This window comes from Nelumbo lutea, chromosome 1 (genome assembly GCF_056320005.1).
Source record: "Nelumbo lutea isolate HS-2025 chromosome 1, American lotus-T2T, whole genome shotgun sequence".
NCBI classification, from domain to species: domain Eukaryota; kingdom Viridiplantae; phylum Streptophyta; class Magnoliopsida; order Proteales; family Nelumbonaceae; genus Nelumbo; species Nelumbo lutea.
The window spans coordinates 108,304,506-108,310,905 of record NC_142684.1 but is presented as its reverse complement, the minus strand read 5'-3'; positions in this window follow the sequence as shown (position 1 = coordinate 108,310,905).

Below are 6,400 nucleotides of genomic sequence, written 5' to 3'. Positions count from 1 at the left end.
GTTTGTTTTATTGGATTGTGATAGAGGTTTTCTAGAGAAAAGATGATAAGAGTTTGCCATTCGGTTCTAGGGGTGTTATTATGAGACCAGTGGAATCATTAATGGACTCTTGGGTTTATTTCCGCTTGAGTAATGTCTTATCGCCTTCCTAATGAATTTTATCTTATTTTTCAAAAAAAAAAATCTTAATGTCCCCTTGGTAGTTATGGGGCCAAATGTGCCAATTTGGTAACCATTAAGTAGGTTGGTAAAATTTTATCAGGATGGAATGAAAATGACAATTTTAAATATAAAGGCATATAAAAAGCAATAGAAAAGAAGCAATATCATATGATAATAAAGGAACATCTTGGTTTGTTTTTTGGACTGTGATATAAGTTGTTTGGAGAAAATATTATAAGATTTTTCCATTCGGATCTACGGGAATTAGTATGGGATCTATGAGATCAAAGTTGGGCTTTTGGAATTCTTTATGAATTATCACTATCCTAATGTATTCTTTTTTCTAATGAATTTTATCATATTCTTCAACAAAAAAATAATTTTAATGGCCCATTGGTAGAGGCGGGGCCAAATGTGCCAACCTAATAAGCATCATCTAACATGGTAAAACTTTACCAGGATAGAACTAAAATTGCAATTTGAAATATAAAGGCATGCAAAAGCCATAGAAAATAAGCAATATCATGTGACAATAAAGGAATATTTTGATTTATTTTTTGGACTGTGATAGAAATTGTTTAGAGAAAATATGATAAGATTTTAACATTCAGTTCTATGGGTATTAGTATGAGATTTGTGAGATCAATGTTGGGCTTTTAGAATTATTTCTTCTTTGGTGATGGTTTATCACCGTCCTAATGTATTTTTTTCCTAATGAATTTTATCTTATTTTTCAACAAAAAAAAAAAAATTAATGGCCCATTGGCAAATATGGTGCCAAATGTCCCAACCTGTTAACCTTCAATTAACTTTGTAAAAATTTACCAAGATGGAGTTAAAATGATAATTTTTAATATAAAGACATCCAAAAGTCATTGCAAATAAGTAATATCATTTGGCAATAAAGGAATACCTTGGTTTGTTTTATTTGACTTTGACAGAGGTCGTTTGGAGAAAAGATTATCAGATTTTGCCATTCGGTTCTAGGGGTATTAATATGGGACTAATGGGGTCATTGTTGGGCTCTTAGGGTTTATTTCCATTTGGGTGATGCCTTATCACCTTCCTAATGAATTTTATCTTATTTCTCAAAAAAAAAAAGAATATCTTAATGGCCCCTTGGTAGATATAGGGCCAAATGTGCCAACATGGTAAGCATAAACTAATTTGGTAAATACTTATCAGGGTGGAATTAAAATGACAATATTGAATATAAAGGAATGCAAAAGTCATTGCAAACAAGCAATATCATTTGACAATAAATGAATATCTTGGTTTGTTTTACTGGATTGTGATAAAGGTTGTTTGAAGAAAAATTTATAAGATTTTGCCATTCGGTTCTAGGGGTATTAATATGAGACCAGTGGGATCCTTGCTGGGCTCTTGGGTTTATTTCCGCTTGGGTGATGCCTTATAACCTTACTAATGTATTCTTTTTCCTAATGAATTTTATCTTATTTTTCAAAAAAAAAGTATCTTAATGGCTTCTTGGTAGATATGGGGCCAAATGTGCCAACCTGTTAACCATGAACTAATTTGATAAAAAGTTACCAAGATGGACTTAAAATGACAATTTTTAATATAATGACCTCTAAAAGCCATTACAAATAAGCAATATCATTTGACAATAAATAAAGGAATATCTTGGGTTGTTTTATTGGACTGTGATAGAGGTTGTTTGGAGAAATGATTATAAGATTTTGACATTCGATTCTAGGAGTATTAGTATGGGATATGTGAGATCGAAGTTGGGCTCTTGGGTTTATTTCCCATTTGGGTGATGCCTTATCACTTTCCTAATGAATTTTATCTTATTCTTAAAAAAAAATCTTAATGGCCACTTGGCAAACATAGGGCAAAATGTGCCAACTTGGTAAGCATAATCTAACTTGGTAAAAAATTACCAATATGCAATTAAAATGACAATTTTTAACATAAGAAGCCACAAAAGCCATTGCAAACAAGCAATATCAGTTGACAATAAAGGAATATTTCAGTTCATTTTATTGGACTATGATAAAGGTTATTTGGAGAAAAGTAATAACATTTTGCCATTCGGTTCTACTGGTATTAGTATGGGATCTGTGAGATCAAAGTTGGACTCTTGTGTTTATTTCCACTTTGGGTGATACTTTATCACATTCCTAATGTATTCTTTTTCCAAATAAATTTTATCTTATTTAAAAAAAAAAAAAAGAAACTTAATGGCCCATTGGCAGATATAGGCCAAATGTGCCAACCTGGTAACCATCATCTAGGATATTATTTCATTTACTTCGTGGAAAATCTAGCTCTAAGAAATGATTGAACTTAAAAGTTGCTGCTTAGTCCAAGCCATTGAATTGGTTGTATGAGGGGGCCATTGGCGGTGCAATGGTAATGTCCTGGAATGCCAAGCAAGAGAATGTTGGCTTTAGACTTGCCCAAAATTGCCAAAGATTAGGACTTAATTCTGGAATACCAAGCCTTGGGATCATTGTAAGGTAAAGTCCCTTTATTGGATGGTTGGATAAGAACTTCTGTCTGGAATACGAAACCAGGATTCAATTCAATGTAATATACATTGTGGTACTCTCCCTTATTTAGTTCTCTGTATCCCATGGGGATGGTAAAGTTTGGGTTGAGGAGATTCTTAACCTTGGTATTTCATCAGTCATATATCTCAATTTTCTGGATTTTCATGCTAGTGTGTCTTCAATCTCAATCTATAACTTATTTTCATTTTGCCTCACACTCTTTGGTTGTGGTTTTGGAATGACAATAGGTTACGAATGGTGTGATGGAATTAACTTTGTTTCAATCTCAAACTTTTGTTTGTTTAATTTCTTTCCACTAATTTGCTTTGTTCCACGGTTACTACCTATTTGTTATAAATTTATTTTTATCATAAATTTATTTTCCACTATTCAAAACATGTTTGTTTGCTTTATTCCATGCTTATTGCTATCCTTCGTTGTAATTACTTTAGCATCCTTCCATATTAAGATTATAAGGTTATTATTCCCATTTAAGTTTTATCAGCATCACTTTTAATTACTATTTTAATTTTAGCCAGAGTTCTCACCTTAGGTAAGCAAATTCAGGTTTCTTTGATTTGAGGACATTCAACTTACAAATTAGTGTTTCTCGTTAACTCAATTGGATCTTTATAAGAGGAATTTGAATAGCATGTTGAGAAGGCAAACACCCTCCTAGAGTCTACAACAAAATAATATGTGACTATTAATGTTTGTTATGAGTGATTATTACTAAACTATCATTTTTGGAGAGACATTTTCATAACCAAAGTAGATTGACCTTCCATAGAAGAAATTTTACAGACACACACTTGCTTGATCTTCTTTTCCATGTGTAAACTAATGTACACTCGTTTTCCAATGCACATTCAACAGGAATGAATCAGCATCAAACACAACTTAACAAAATTTTTCATATAAAAACGACAACCTATTTACTATGACAGAAATGCAAAGAGAACCAAAACTCAAATTTATTTGAAAGGACTTTTTGATTGACTATAACAAATTAAACTATCATATAAAGAAATTGTCAAATACCTGTTAGTGACACAAGTGTTCAAAATGATAACTTCCTCTGGTTAGGGAAGGCCTCAATGTATTGGCCAAAACTTTAGTCTGATGGATAAGGCAAACAAAATGATGGAGCAATGACAAATGTTGCGCAAGAAACAAAAACGGTTAAGATGGGCCTTCACCTGGTATATGTTGAGATGGGAATAGAAGTGAAAAAAGCAACAATGCTACCTAGAAAATTCAACTTATGTAACAACAAGAAATGGCCTCTAGCTAACAAGTTCCAATGCCTCTAGATTTGACCTCGACCACAAATTTGCAGGAGAGGGACAACGAGACAGAGGGAGAGCATGAGAGCGATAGAGGGGGAGTGATGTGTTGCTCATTGTGACACTAGCAAGTGCACTAGCCGTTCAAGTAATAAAGTAGAGAGTGAAGTATCGTTCCCACGAGGATTTAGGAAACAATTACCAATACTGAATTGAGCACTTCTTATCTGATCAACAAATAAATCAAAACTCTAATGAAAGCTAAGAAATCCTAAATTAAAATCTATCTAAATCATTGGTCCAATTGCCTTCAAATCAGGTTAGAAGAGTAAGCAGTAAATGTCAATCTCAGAATTCAGCAATCTATCAATTTGGATCATTCGAATGAATCATGATTGAGCCTTGGTTTGGTGAAACCCCAAGGTCATGAACAGCCTCTCTCAAGCGCATGTTCATCCTATGCATGAGTGACGGTTCTTCTATCTCTAGCAAGAATCTAATCCCCATGCATGCATTTCTTCAAACACTTCTAAGGCATCAATTCAAATCTGAATTGATCACCAACTGAATTGTGCAAGTTATCTCTAACCTTGCACTCAATTCAGTTCTTGAATAGTAGATCTGAATTCCTAGAGTCTCTCTCAAGCACTCTAGGAATTCCAAGCTGTAGATTAATTCGCCCAATCTGAAAATTGCAGATCTGAATTCTCTTTCAAGCAATTCAGATCTTGCAATCTCAGATCTGAGAATTCAGATCTGAGTTTTGAAGGATAGTTGGCCGAATTGATCTGCAATAACACCCTTGTTCAAGAAACTTCAAGTACAATCCATGATCATTTGAATGAATAAAAAAGAATTAGATTGCTGAACTGAAATTTTACAAGCTGAAATACATCAAGGAAGAATGGAAACAAGGAGAAAGAAGAAAGAAAATATACAAAGAAACTGAATTCAAATCAAAAGAGAATGAAACTACAAATGATTTATTACAAAAGATCTTTGAATCACAAACCCTCAATTTGAACTCACCTTCTCTTCTAGCTTGCTTGTCTTGAACTTCCTTCAGCCGTTCTTCTTCTTCTTCCTTGCACCTAGCCTTCTTCTCTTCTCTTCTCTCAAGGTGGCCGAACCTCTAAGAGTGGGAGAGCCTTCCTCTCAAGCAATTGAACCCCTTTCTCCCCTCCTAGAGGCCTCCTTATATAGTTTTCAAGGGGGCTCTTGCCCCTTCTTGAAGCCTCTAGAATGGGGTGTATTACACCCCTCATGAACCTTCTAGAGTGCTCCCTCCTTTTCTTCAAGAAACTCCTAGAAGTTGCCGCCCCTAGCTCCCTTTGGGCTGCTATTTGGGCTACAACTTAGCTTGCTTTTGAGCTCATGTGGGCTACACTCTAGGCTGTTATTTGGGCTAAAACTGGGCTGGGCCGAAATTTCCTTCTTGCTAGGCTTCTTCCCTTGGATTTTCCAAAGAGTTTCACTTGCTCTTCTTGGGCCGAATGAAATTCTCTTGCTCTCATGGCTGGGCTGGGCTGAACTTGATAAATTTTGGGTTTTCTTTTCTTGCTTTTGCCTTCTTTTTATTGATTTGGCTCCCCTTGAAATCTTTCTTGCAATCAAGCTAAAATAGGGCAAAATTTAATTAAACCATCATAAAATTTCATGCAAAAACCTCATAAAATATAGATAAATTGTAGGTTCATCAGGGAGGGAGACCGGGAGAGAGAGAGAGAGTTGGGGCGAGATAGAGGGAGAATGGGAGAGAGTTATAGAGTGAGAGCAAGGAGGGAGAACAGGAGAGAGGGAGAGCGAGACAGAGGGAGAACATGAGAAAGCGAGAGAGAGAGACTGATAAAGGAAGAGGGTGAGGGCACAACAAAGGGATAGCAAGACTGAGGGGGGCGAGGGAGGAGAAAATGAGAGTGTGAAAAAGGGATAGCGAGAATAGGAGAAAGTGAGCAAGAGAGACTGAGAACTGGAGACAGGGGGAGTGAGGGAGGAGAAAATGAGAGTGAGAACGAGGGGTGCCACTGGGGAGGAGAACTTGCAGCTGCAAGGAAGCAGCCGAAGAGAAGAGAGCTGAGACTGTGAGAACAACGAAAGATAGTGAGAGAGGAGGGAGAGTAGCCGAAGTTTAGTCGTCGAGGGAAAAGTTGCAGGAAGAAACGTGGAGAGAGTTGAGTGTGAGAGAACAAAAGAGAGGGAATTGGGAGGGTGAGAGAGAACAATGATCGTGGGTCCTAACAGGGTCATTTTAGTCTTTGCAATTTAAGAGTAAATTTCAAAATAAAATTTTAAATAAATGTTATTGTGACATGTAATCCGAGTTGGATTGCCACCTCACAGGAAAAGCATAGGTAAAAGTGTGATGCTTACATGGTGTGGGAACTGGTCTTATAATTTCAAAAGTTGAATTTGAGAGTCATTGTAAATTCTGTATGG